Below are 13772 nucleotides of genomic sequence, written 5' to 3'. Positions count from 1 at the left end.
GCGCCCCTGTCAGGGTAAGGTACTGCTAAGCACAGTGGGCCTGCGGGCTGCTCTGCAGCATTCATTAGACATGTTCTGTGTGCACACGGATTCATGGTCATTTTAGCATTTGGTGCTGTTACGTTTCGGCTCAGACTAAACTGTAATCATGGATTCTTATTGTCACCCTCAGCATTCTTCACATAATTCTACTGCTTCCCTTTGTTTTATCTGTGTGTCAAGTGCCCTTGGAATAACATACCTTTAGGCTGATGCCAATTTCTATTTTTACTACTGTGTAGTTTTTTGCATTTGTGAGGCAGTGACTGGTGTTACATGCGAGGGTCGCTATGTGTCCTCCAGGATGCGCGCAGATGTGTATTAAGGCAGCGGGAGCGCATTGCAGTCACAGGCATAGCTGTGATTGCAATGCAGAATAAAAGTGAGTTGTCACGGGGTCCTTCTCTGGTATCACACAATCAACAGAGCAAGAGGAGAGTGAACAATTCCAAGACATTTATTTAGGCAAAAATATGAAAGGTCCATATTCAGTCCACCCCACAAAAGATAGATAGTCCAGAATCTGAATGCAGTTCAGTAACAGTATAACATGTCCAGGGAGATGAGAGTCCAAAATCCAGCTGACAGTGATAACATGTTCCATATATTCTTCTTTATCTCTGAAGTCCTGTCTTCACACCATGCTCTGCACACAGCAACTGACTTGCCCAGCCCCTGTCCTCCCCAGCCCCCTCATTATGTCCAGGGAGAGTCAAACCAGTTTGGCGGTTTTCAGGCCTCCCAGACTTGACAAAAGGTGCCTGGGGGATTATGACACTACAGGGGGTCATCAAGAGTCATAGATTAAAGTCAGGCTGCAGACATACAAGGCATCAAGATTAACACTATGCAAATCAGTGAAATAGCAATATACACAAAATGATATCCATATAGCATATCACACCATCACAACCTCTCCCCCCTCATAATAAGTGAGCACGCTATGAGGTCTACACAGACCTCTGGCCTGCTCACTATAGTCCACATTGCTCAATCGTTTATAGTTCCTTGTACAGTGGCAGGGGTTGCAATAATTATAAGCACTTTATGTCCTTCCATAAATTCCCGGGTCCTGGCGTTACGGTCATACCAGGTTTCTTGACTGGACTGGGCCATTTGCTGTTGATCATTAGCCACTAGCTGGGCGAGACGATCTCTGAACTCTAAACTCTAGAACGTAGAGAATGATGGGCGAAATTCCAATGTCTGTGATATCTCCCTCCAATTGTTCTTTCAGAAGAGTGAGAGGCCCACGGACCTTCTGGCCAAACAGATTGCTCCTCAGTAGGGTCCGGATGTTGTGGTGCTTGAAGGGCCTGTAGTCGGGTGACTGCTCCCACAAAATGACACTGTAACTCCCCAATGTCGTTCCCAAGGAGGATATCTGCAGGAAGTCCTCCCATAACTCCAATCCAGCACAGTTTTTCTCCAAAACCATAATCCAAATGCACCAAAGTTCGCTGTATATATTTGCGGACACCCCCCGCCAGGACAATGGAAATTCCTGCACCCTGGTGAATTGCCTCGGGTCAAACCACACGGGTGTCAGCGATAGTCAGAAATGCCCCCGTGTCTCTAAATCCTGACACTTTGTATCCATCAATTAAGACATCCTGCAGGTGGCGTTGCCATTGCTCTGGGTAGCCAAAGAACAGAGGCTGAAGTCCGTACACTCCAGGAGGAGTATATATGGTGCCGTGGTCGGTGGTCCACTCTGGTGGGGATGGTGGTAGCTCTTCCTCAGGCGGGATGGAGTGCACCAGATGCACTGGACGAGGTGGGGCTCCCTCCGAATCCTTGAGGGACATCCAAACTGCAAATGTCCAGGTTGCCCACACACATAACATCTCCTCTCTGTGATACCCCCAGGTCGTGGTTGGAACTGTTGGGGCCCAGGATTGGGAGGCGTGATAGTCAGCGGCTTGCGACTAGGTGGAAGGGCAGATATAATCTGAGGGGGATGGGGCGCGGGAGCAGGCCGTGGTTCATTGTCCAGAAGCCTCCTCCATTGCGGTCGGATAGTAAGGGCTTCACCAGCCAGGACTGCAGCTTTATCCACGGTACACGGCGTGCGCTCCCGGACCCATTCCCGTACCTCTGCGGGGCACTTGGCAAGAAATTGTTCTATAATGAACGCCTGTATAACATCTTCTACAGTAAAGGCGTTTTCTGCTTCCAGCCATCTCGGACATGCCTCGGACATCTTATGTGCATACATCCTAAACGATCCCCCCGTGGTGCATGGGAGGTCTCGGAACTTGGCCCCATATGAGTCTGGGGTGATAGCATGGTAATCCAGGATAGTCTGCTTTACAATGTTATAATCCCGATTCTGCTGTGCGTCAATGGTTCAGTAAGCCTCCGCCATGCTTCCGTTCAGGTGACCCACTAACAAACGCATCCAGCTAGAGTGGGGTACCTCCATCACAACACACTGCTGTTCAAAGTCCTTGAAGAACCCCTCCACATCTCCGGAAGCCTCATCAAATGGCTTAAACTCTGTCCGGGTGATCCGTACAGGCTCCCGGATCGTTGGGGTTACACTCCACATTGCATTACTCCCTCTTTCAAGCTCCATTGCTTCTTGTCTCCGCTGTGCCCGGCGGGCAGCCTCCTCCTTGTACTCCTGAGAGACGCCGGGGCCCAGAACCGCCATCTCTTCTTCGTACCACACCACCCACTGGCTTTTGGGGATGGGGATCCCTGTCTCCAGTGCTCGTCCTTCAGACATATGGGAGTAGGTGGTCTGACTAGCACCCACCAGTAGGTCAATTAAGGCCTCTTTAGTCAGTCCCTGGTAGTTCAGGCCCAGGTCTCTGGCTCTCTCCTGTAAACTGGATACAGTCCAATTTCTGTACTCTGTGGGTGGTTCTCCATTGGGTTACGCTCTGTTGATCCCACCGCTGCCAACCAGTTGTCATGGGGTCCTTCTCTGGTATCACACAATCAACAGAGCAAGAGGAGAGTGAACAATTCCAAGACATTTATTTAGGCAAAAATATGAAAGGTCCATATTCAGTCCACCCCACAAAAGATAGATAGTCCAGAATCTGAATGCAGTTCAGTAATAGTATAACATGTCCAGGGAGATGAGAGTTCAAAATCCAGCTGACAGTGATAACATGTTCCATATATTCTTCTTTCTCTCCGAAGTCCTGTCTTCACACCATGCTCTGCACACAGCAACTGACTTGCCCAGCCCCTGTCCTCCCCAGCCCCCTCATTATGTCCAGGGAGAGTCAAACCGGTTTGGCGGTTTTCAGGCCTCCTAGACTTGACAAAAGGTGCCTGGGGGATTATGACACTACAGGGGGTCATCAAGAGTCATAGATAAAAGTCAGGCTGCAGACATACAAGGCATCAAGATTAACACTATGCAAATCAGTGAAATAGCAATATACACAAAATGATATCCATATAACATATCACACCATCACATGAGTGTTGGTCTTGGGCAAGCTATTTGTCCAATGCAGATTTAGGAAAACCTGCTCTGGGCTTTTATTCTTGAAACGGACTACAGGAAGGTAGTGGGGTAGTCCGTTTCCTCCACGGACGGGTTTTTCATGTGGCCTACGGCCACAGGTTCATTGAGAGAACTCCTGCAGCAGAGGGTTGGGTGTGTCAGTGTGGAGCAGACTGCTCTGCAAAAACTCAGCCTGTGTGAGGGAACACTGAGTCAAGTGGAGCGAACTCCTGGCACCCTGCAGCGTAATAAGGTGGTGCAGTCGCCCTCGGCAACCGGACTCATTTACAGACTGTCTTGTTTCCCGGCTGCGATCCGGAGGATACCATGTGTTTTGTTTGGGAGTTTTGCACTTTAAAACTATGTTTACTTTTGAACTTTCCTGGGTCACTGCCTCATCACTGCACAGTATGGACACCGCTGCACTACATTTGGTTGGAGAATGCAGGCAGTTTGAATTGAGGCACACCCCAATGCCAGCTGCATGTCTGTCATTAGGCTCGCCACACTGCAACCCAGGCCTGCGAACAAAATGAAGGAAATCCTGAGGCAGCTGGCCCTCACGCAGCAACAACAGCAACAGACCAATAACCTGTTGCTGCAGCAAATTGCAGCCCTGCGTGAGACACCTCCAGCGCCGACCCCGGAACATCGCGAGGCCGGAGACAAGGTCCGCTCCACTTTGAGGAAACAGATTCCGGAAGACGACGTGGAAGCTTTCCTCACCGTCTATGAGCACACAGGAAAGTGGGAGAACCTTCCAACTTTCCAGTGGGCTGAAGTAGTGGCTCCGTTCTTGAGGGGTGACGCGCTAAAGGCCTACTTTGACCTCAGTCGGGAGGACTCCCAGGACTACGCCAAGCTAAAAGGTGAGATCCTTGTCCGACTGGGGGTTAATACCTACGTGAGAGCCAAACGGGTGTTTTCATGGACATTTGTGGAGGCCCAGCCCACCTGGTCTCAGGTTTATGACTTACTGCAGCTTGTGAAAAGGTGACTCCAACCTGAGACTTTGACTCAGGCCCAGATGCTGGAGAGGGTGGTGGTTGACCAGCTGGTGAGAGCTCTGCCAGCAGTCATACAGCATTGGGTGGGGCGAGGGGACCTGGGCACTCTGAACCAGGTGATGGGACTGACTGAGTGGTACACAGCCATTCAGAACTCTATACGGGACATGGCTCCACTACGTCTGTCACGTCAGGCCCCACCAACCCAGGAGCACCAGGAAAAATTCCTCATGGATAACTAAGATCCCTTCAAAAGTTTAATGACCCAAAAAGAGCAAAATGAAGGACAAGGATCAAAATATATAAGAATATAAAAAAACAAATTTTATTATGTCACATATAAAAACTACATAGAACAACACAGTAGTCTGAAGTACCAAATAGTAAGGACCGATATACAAAGAAGCATACAGGGGGTGTAGCCCAAATAAGGTTATATACAAAGGTATGTGCCAAAATTTAGACTGCATAAATACCTAAGTTGCCCCATAAGCATGCAAAGGGATATAAGATGTACATCAAAAAGCATTCGTCAGAATAAACAAATAACTGTGGCATCTAATTCAAATGAAAAAACGCCATGAGTAGAAAAATACAAATGAGATATCCCTAAGATAACCTATGCCCATAGCTGCTTAAAGTAACATATCACAATATATCAAAAAAATGTTTACCTGCAGTCATGGTGCAAATATGAGATAACCGCCTGTGAGAACACACCTCTGGAGACCTGGGCACTCTGGACCAGGTGGTGGGACTGACTGCAGCCACACAGCCATTCAGAAGTTTATACGGGACATGGCTCCACTACGGCTGTCACGTCAGCCCCCACCAACCCAGGAGCCTGGGAAAAGTCCACAACTCTCTACTGAGGCCAATCAGATCCGAGCCCGTACAGAGGTTGTATCCCCAAGGGAGAGTGACAGCAGACCCGTGTTCATTAATTCAGCCCCAAGGTCCAGTCGCACCGTAGCTAACACGTATTGGCGGTGCCAAGGCCCTGGACATGTGGCTGCTAACTGCCCTCTGACAGTTGAATCCATGGACTGCAGGTATACTCGTTGTGTGTCGTGTGTCTATGTATGCCCAGCCAGTCTGCATCACCACTATAGGCACTGCCAGCAGTGAACCACAACTGTGCTAGGTCCCATATTTTTCGGACTATAAGATGCACTTTTTTCCCAAAATTTTTTGGGAAAAATGGGGGTGCGTCTTATAGTCGGAATATATATCGTGCTTACAAATAGCAAGATGGCAGCAGGATTCGGGCGATTCTTCCTGTGGTCTGATGCTGCAGGGCTATGATCTCACTCCCATCCTGGTGCAGCAGGCTCGATGGTGCAGGGGACTCCGGCGACATTTTGCGAAAGCCTGGAGCCGGCGCACTTCCATTGCCTCAATGCTGTGGCCGCCGGGAAAATGGCCGCCGGAGGTGGCGCATGTGCAGATTGAGATCTCAGCAACGAGCTGCCGAGCCTGCCACACTAGCCTTGGGATGTGATTTTCCAGAGACCACCGCATTGCAGCAATGGATGTGCAGGGGCTCCAAGTTTTCACAAAATGTCGGCGGAGCCCCCGCACCACCGATCACCCCCGAACCTGCCGCACCAGCCTGGGTCATATTATCGCCGGACCACCAAACGCCCCCTGTGACTCTGCTCCACCAGCACTGCTGATCCCCCCAGGGTAAGCTGAATTCAGGACTGTAAGATGGACCCCCATTTGACGCATACATTTTTTTCCCCATTTTCCTTATGAAAATTTGGGGTGCGTCTTATAGTCCGAAAAATATGGTGCTCTTCAACGAGTACCAAACGGAGGCTCTCTTGGACTCGGGAGCTTAGTGACTCTGGTCCTTGGGTCCCTTGTTGCCGGGGCCAACAACAGTGGACATAAAGTGGGGGTGGTATGTATCCATGGGGAACTCCAAGAGTACCTGACCGCGAAGGTTACTTTTTCCACACCGTGTATAGAAATCAAACGTGGGGGTTGCGAAGACCCTTCCATATGGGACTGTGTTGGGAAGAGACTTGCCCCTATTCTTGTTCCTGTGGAAGACCAGGGTTAGCCCTCCCAAGGTAAATGATATTCCGGGCACGGAACCCGAAGATCCCAAGTCAGGGATACCTGCCTTAGGGGTCGCCAACATAGGGACAGAGTGTAACCCTGATAGACTTCCCCTAGAGGTATCGGCAGGAGAGGTCAAGGAGACCCCACCGATCCCTGAACTGGAGGTGTCCCATGGTAATTTCGGGACAGCTCAGCTCCAGGATCCCACCCTGGCCCTGGCACGAGAAAGGGTGATTGAAGTTAATGGAGTAGCTCAGCAGCCAGGCGATGATACAGTTTTTCCCTGCATGGCTATCCACTAGGAGTTGTTGTTCAGGGTGGATAACGTCCAGGATGAGGTGGTGGAACAGCTGGTGGTGCCCCAATCCTACTGCCGGGCGGTGCTCGACATGGTCACACCCACATGCTAGGAGGGCACTTGGGGGCCAAAAAGACGCAGGAGTGCATTCTGCAGCATTTTTGTTTGCCTGGGGTCTACACAGAGGTCCAGAGGTACTGTGACACGTGTCCAGAGTGCCAACTATCCTCACCCACCGCAAACTACCGGAGTCCATTGGTACCTCTGCCCATCATAGCGGTACCATTTGAGTTGATAGCAGTGGATCTGATAGGCCCCATAGTGAAATCTGCCCATGGCCATCAACATATTTTGGTCATAGTGGACTACGCCACACGGTACCCAGAGGTGATACCTCTCCGCGACACATCGGTCAAGCTAATAGCACGCAAGCTACAGTATTTGCCATGTTTTGTCAACTAAAAGGAGATCCTTAAAGAGCAGGGGACTCCTTTTATGTCCAAGGTAACCAGGGAGCTGTGTAAGCTGCTCTGGATTAAACAGCAATGTACGTCGGTGTGCCACACACAAACCGACGGGTTGATGGAGAGGTTTAACAAGACCCTCAAATCCATGCTAAAAAAGGTGGTCGCCAAGGATGGGAGGGATTGGGACATGTTACTGCCCTATATAATTTTCGCTACCCATGAGGTACTGCAGGCGTCCACGGGGTTCTCCCCATTTGAGATATTGTATGGCAAGCATCCGAGGGGACTGCTGGACGTAGCCAAGGAGACATGGTAACAGGAGCCCACTCCATATAAGAGTGTCATTGAGCATGTGGCAAGCATGCAGGACCAGATTGCGGCAGTACGGCCCATAGTAAAGGAGCATCTGAAGGATGCCCAGGCCGCGCAGAGCTGCGTGTATAATAAAAGAGCGAAGGTTAGGACCTTTAAAGAAGGGGACCGGGTGTTGGTACTAGTGCCCACCACAGAGAGAAAGCTCATGGCCAAGTTGCAAGGCCATATGAGAGACGGGGGAAGGTAGAAGTAAATTATAGTTTACCAGCCTGGGAAAAGAAAACCCAAACAGCTGCATCACGTCAACCTGTTGAAAGCGTGGAAGGACCAAGAATGTTTGGTCGCTAAGGTGACCCCGGTGGTACCAACAGGTAACCCTCTGTCATCAGCCAAGGACGAGGCCGAGAGAGAGGTAAAAATAGGAGACACTCTCAAAACAGCAGCGTCAAGAGGTTTGGAAATTAGTCCAAGAGAATGCAGATGTATTCTCAGAATTAACCAGTCGCACCTCCATCATCCAGCATGACATTGTCACCAAGCCTCATATAAGGGTAAAAATGAAACTATACCGGGTGCCCGAGGCCCGGTGACAAGCCATCGCGAGTGAGGTAAGACAAATGCTCCAGCTGGGAGTAATTGAGGAATCCCGGAGTGACTGGGCTAGCCCAATTGTGCTAATCCCGAAGTTGGATGGATCATTATGGTTCTGTAATTACTTTTGTAAATTGAATGAGGTATCAAAGTTCGACCTTTATCTTATGCCTCAGGTGGATGAGCAGATCCAATGCCTGGGTAAGGCCCAGTACTTCACCACACTCGATCTGACCAAGGGTTATTGGCAGGTGCCTCTTACAAAGTCGACAAAGGAAAAGACCACTTTCATAACACCGGAGAGTCTTTACCACTATGTAGTCTTGCCCTTTGGACTACATGGAGCCCCTGCCACGTTCCAGAGGTTGATGGACATAGTGCTAGGACCCCATCGGAAGTTTGTGTCAGCGTACTTTGATGACATCATCATCTTTAGTACTGACTGGCATACCCACTTGTCCCAGGTACAAGCGGTAGTAGATTCACTCAGAGCCGTTGACTTGATGGCGAATCCCATGAAATGTCCAATACAGCTCGAAGAAGACTGGTACTTGGGTTACATGATCGGCCGTGAGGTTATCAAACCCCAAATAAATAAAATCGAGGCCATTCAGAACTGGCCCCGATCTGTTACCACCAAACAGATGAGAGCGTTTCTTGGAATCATTGGGTACTACCGGAGGTTTATACCTAATTTTTCGGGGAGAACAACACCCTTTACCTATCTCCTCAAAGGAAAGAAGTAGGTCATGGTTCAATGGAACCCCCAGGCGGAGGAAGCGTACCAATCCATGAAGGTGGTGCCGTGCGGACAACCCGTCCTTATTAGCCCCAACTTTCAGAAATGCTTCATTTTGCAGACAGATGCCTCTAACGTGGGCCTAAGAGCAGTCTTATCGTAGGAGGTGAATGGAGAGGAGCATCTGGTCACCTACCTAATTAGGAAACTCACCCCCACCGAGAAAAATTATAGCGTAGTGGAGAGTGAGTGCCTGGCCATTAAGTGGGCCTTGGCGTCCCTATGCTATTTGCTCGGTCGACCGTTTCGCTTGGTGACAGATCATTCGCCCTTGGTCTGGATAAGGAATGCTAGGGTCACCCGATGGTTCCTGTCTTTGCAAAAGTTCAATTTTACCGTGGATCATCGGGCGGAGAAGTCACAGGGAAATGCAGATGCCTTGTTACGGGCCCCCTGTATGGTGACAAATGTTCAATCCTACAAGTTTGAACAGAGGGGGGGTATGTGAGGCAGTGACCGGTGTTATATGCCAGGGTCGCTATGTGTCCCCCAGGATGCGCACAGAAGCATATTGAGGCCATGAAAGTGTATTGCAGTCACAGACATAGCTGTGATTGCAATGCAGAATAAAAGTGAGTGTTGGTCTTGGGCAATCTATTTGTCCAAGGCAGATTTAGGAAAACCTGCTCTGGGCTTTTATTTTTGAAACGGACTTCAGGAAGGTAAAGGGGCAGTCCATTTCCTCCCTGGACGGGTTTTTTATGTGGCCTATGGCCACAATTTCATTGTAAGGACTCTTGTAGCAGAGGATTGGGTGTATCAGTGTGGAGTTTGCAAGTTGCAGAGCAGACAGTTCTGCAAAAACTCAGCTTGTGTGAGGGAACACAGAGTCAAGCGAAGCAAACTCCTGGCACCCTGCAGCGTAATAAGGTGGTGCAGTCACCCTCGGCAACTGGACGCATTTACGGACTGTCTTGTTTCCCGGCTGAGATCCGGAAGATACCATATGTTTTGTTTGTGAGTTTTGGACATTAAAACTACGTTTACTTTTGAACTTTCCTGGGACACTGCCTCATCACTGCACAGTGTGGACACCGCTGCACCTGCACTACACATTATGTATTATTCTACTTTATTGCTGCACTGAGAAATGAAATTATGAGATTCATCAACTTAATACAGATATGACACATCCTATTCATTAATTATTATGTAATTATACATTGGATGGAAGGTGCCCACATGCATTTAAATGTCCATATCTTATTAAAAAAAACAGAGAAATACATAGGTAGCATACAGCCAGCGATGTACTTACCAATAAGTCAGACTTTCTTCTGCTCTTCGTTTTTACATCACACATTTCGTCTGTTGCTCCCAATTGCAGTTCCCATTGAGTTTAATGACAGCTGTATAAACACATATGCAGTTTGCTCCACCCTCCATTGCTATTTACAGCAAGAGCATTAGCATTTCTATGAGTTTTCCCAAGGGTAGGGAAAGCTACGAAATGAGGAGTACTTACCTCTGAATTTCCCACAACTGCAGCGCTGCACCAACAGCGATCCCTGTTATTGTATGTCCTGTAGATCAGTGACCTGAATGCTGCAGTAGAAAAATACAACTGAAGCTCGTGATTTGATTAAAAACACATGTGACATGCACAAATGTGAACAAGTCGGTGGGACATAGTCTGCAAGGTATTTTTGCACATTTTTCATTCTGTGCTTTGTTTGTGTTTGAAGCTCGTGATTGGCTGCAGCTGTCATGTGACTAATCACTTTAAAAGGGAAGGTGCTGTGTTTTTTCATAATTTAATGTAAAAAAGAAAATAGTATAAAAAGATATTGTCCCCTAAGCTTGACTCAGTGGTGTGTATGTTTTTGTTTTTTTAACTGTATTAATGCAGCCACTGGGGGCTGCCATCTTACCTTTGTGGCTGCTGAACAACACTTTCCATGCTCATTTACGGCAGTCCCTGGGCATAAGACTTAACAGTCGGCTGCCGACCCTATCTCTTTCATTGCAGCTGCATCAGGAGTGAACTGGCCACACCTCTGTGGGCAGCTCAATTCACAGCTGTAGGTGTGGCCAGGTGCCATCTTATTAGAGCCCAGTGTTTTCCTTTTAGCTCCATTTACACTCTATTGCAAGCCCTGTTATCACTGATGCTGTACTGTTCCAGTATAACAGGGCTTGGATGTTCACTCTGCACATACCAACTGTAGGAGAGGATACAGGACGAGCTCCTGGAGACCGAGCTGCTCTTTCCAAAACACCCGACCAACTGCTGCCCCTGCTCTTGCAAAACATAGGAGGAGCTGCTCCCTGCTCTTTCAAAACACTTGGCAATCTGCTGAACATCTAAGGCCGGGGTCACACTAACAGACGCAAAATACGGTCAGTATTTTACATGCGTAATACGGATGACAGACCCCTAAATAGTGCTCCGTATGTCATCCGTAATCAAGGTGTGGTCGCGTATTTTGCGCATGTCAGCATCCGTATGTAATCCGTATGGCATCCGTATGGCGAGATTTTCTCGCAGGCTTGCAAAATGGACATATAATGGAGCCCTATGACAGTTTTAATAAAGAAATGAAAGAATAGATATAGACACATAGAATGCGTGTGTGTATATATATATATATATATATATATATATATATATGTGTATTCTATGTGTCTATATCTATTCTTTCGTTTCTTTATTAAACCTGTCAGTGTGAGTTTACTGTATAGCGCACTGAATTGCCGGCTTTGCTAAAAGACACCGGGTGCGTATTTCTCGCAGGTCACATGTGTGGTCCGTGTGTAATCCGTATTTTTTGCGCACCCATAGACTTGCATTGGCGTACTACGGCCGTAGTACGCTGACAATCGCAGCATGCTGCGATTGGCACGGAGCGTAGAATACAGATGAGAAATATACGGCTGGTGCGAGGGACCCCATAGAGAATCATTGGTCCGTGTCTAATGCGTGCTTTTAACGTCTCTCACTCGGCCGTATTCCTCGCCAGTGTGACCCCGGCCTTATCCTCTCCTGTGTGATACTGACTGCTGAGCTGTGTATCTAATCCTATCCTGTGTGATACTGACTGCTGATCCGTGTATCTAATGCTATCCTGTGTGATACAGTCTGCTGAGCCGTGTATCTAATCCTATCCTGTGTGATACTGTCTGCTGAGCCGTGTATCTAATCCTATCCTGTGTGATACTGTCTGCTGAGCCGTTGAGCCGTGTATCTAATCCTATCCCATGTGATGCTGACAGCTGATCCGTGTATCTAATCCTATCCTGTGTGATACAGTCTGCTGATCCGTGTATCTAATCCTATCCTGTGTGATACAGTCTGCTGAGCCGTGTATCTAATCCTATCCTGTGTGATACTGTCTGCTGAGCCGTGTATCTAATCCTATCCCGTGTGATACTGACAGCTGAGCCGTGTATCTAATCCTATCCTGTGTAATACAGCTGAGCCGTGTATCTAATCCTATCCTGTGTGATACTGACTGCTGAGCTGTGTATCTAATCCTATCCTGTGTGATACTGACTGCTGAGCAGTGTATCTAATCCTATCCCATGTGATACTGTCTGCTGAGCCATGTATCTAATCCTATCCCGTGTGAAACTGACAGCTGAGCCGTGTATCTAATCCTCTCCTGTGTGATACTGACTGCTGAGCCGTGTATCTAATCCTCTCCTGTGTGATACAGTCTGCTGATCCGTGTATCTAATCCTATCCTGTGTGATACTGTCTGATGAGCCGTGTATCTAATCCTATCCCGTGTGATACTGACAGCTGAGCCGTGTATCTAATCCTCTCCTGTGTGATACTGACTGCTGAGCCGTGTATCTAATCCTCTCCTGTGTGATACAGTCTGCTGATCTGTGTATCTAATCCTATCCTGTGTGATACTGTCTGCTGAGCCGTGTATCTAATATCCCGTGTGATACTGACAGCTGAGCCGTGTATCTAATCCACTCCTGTGTGATACTGACTGCTGAGCCGTGTATCTAATCCTCTCCTGTGTGATACAGTCTGCTGATCCGTGTATCTAATCCTATCCTGTGTGATACTGTCTGCTGAGCCGTGTATCTAATCCTATCCCGTGTGATACTGACAGCTGAGCCGTGTATCTATTCCTATCCTGTGTGATACAGTCTGCTGATCCATGTATCTAATCCTATCCTGTGTGATACAGTCTGCTGAGCCGTGTATCTAATCCTATCCTGTGTGATACTGACAGCTGAGCCGTGTATCTAATCCTATCCTGTGTGATACTGACAGCTGAGCCGTGTATCTAATCCTATCCTGTGTGATACTGACAGCTGAGTCGTGTATCTAATCCTCTCCTGTGTGATACTGACTGCTGAGCCGTGTATCTAATCCTATCCTGTGTGATACTGACTGCTGAGCAGTGTATCTAATCCTATCCCGTGTGATACTGTCTGCTGAGCCATGTATCTAATCCTATCCCGTGTGATACTTACAGCTGAGCTGTGTATCTAATCCTCTTCTGTGTGATGCTGACTGCTGAGCTGTGTATCTAATCCTCTTGTGTTATACTGTCTGCTGATCCGTGTATCTAATCCTATCCTGTGTGATACAGTCTGCTGAGCCGTGTATCTAATCCTATCCCGTGTGATACTGACTGCTGAGCCGTGTATCTAATCCTATCCCATGTGATACTGCTCTCCTGAAATACTCTGTGCTGCAGTCACCCTGCTGGTTTTATGTGTGATCTACATGGTGGTATTGTGTATGATCTATATGGCG

The sequence above is a fragment of the Dendrobates tinctorius genome, unplaced genomic scaffold (genome assembly GCF_039654945.1).
Source record: "Dendrobates tinctorius isolate UK_male_01 unplaced genomic scaffold, ASM3965494v1 ptg000171l, whole genome shotgun sequence".
NCBI lineage: Eukaryota > Metazoa > Chordata > Amphibia > Anura > Dendrobatidae > Dendrobates > Dendrobates tinctorius.
Note: the sequence above shows the minus strand (reverse complement) of the source record.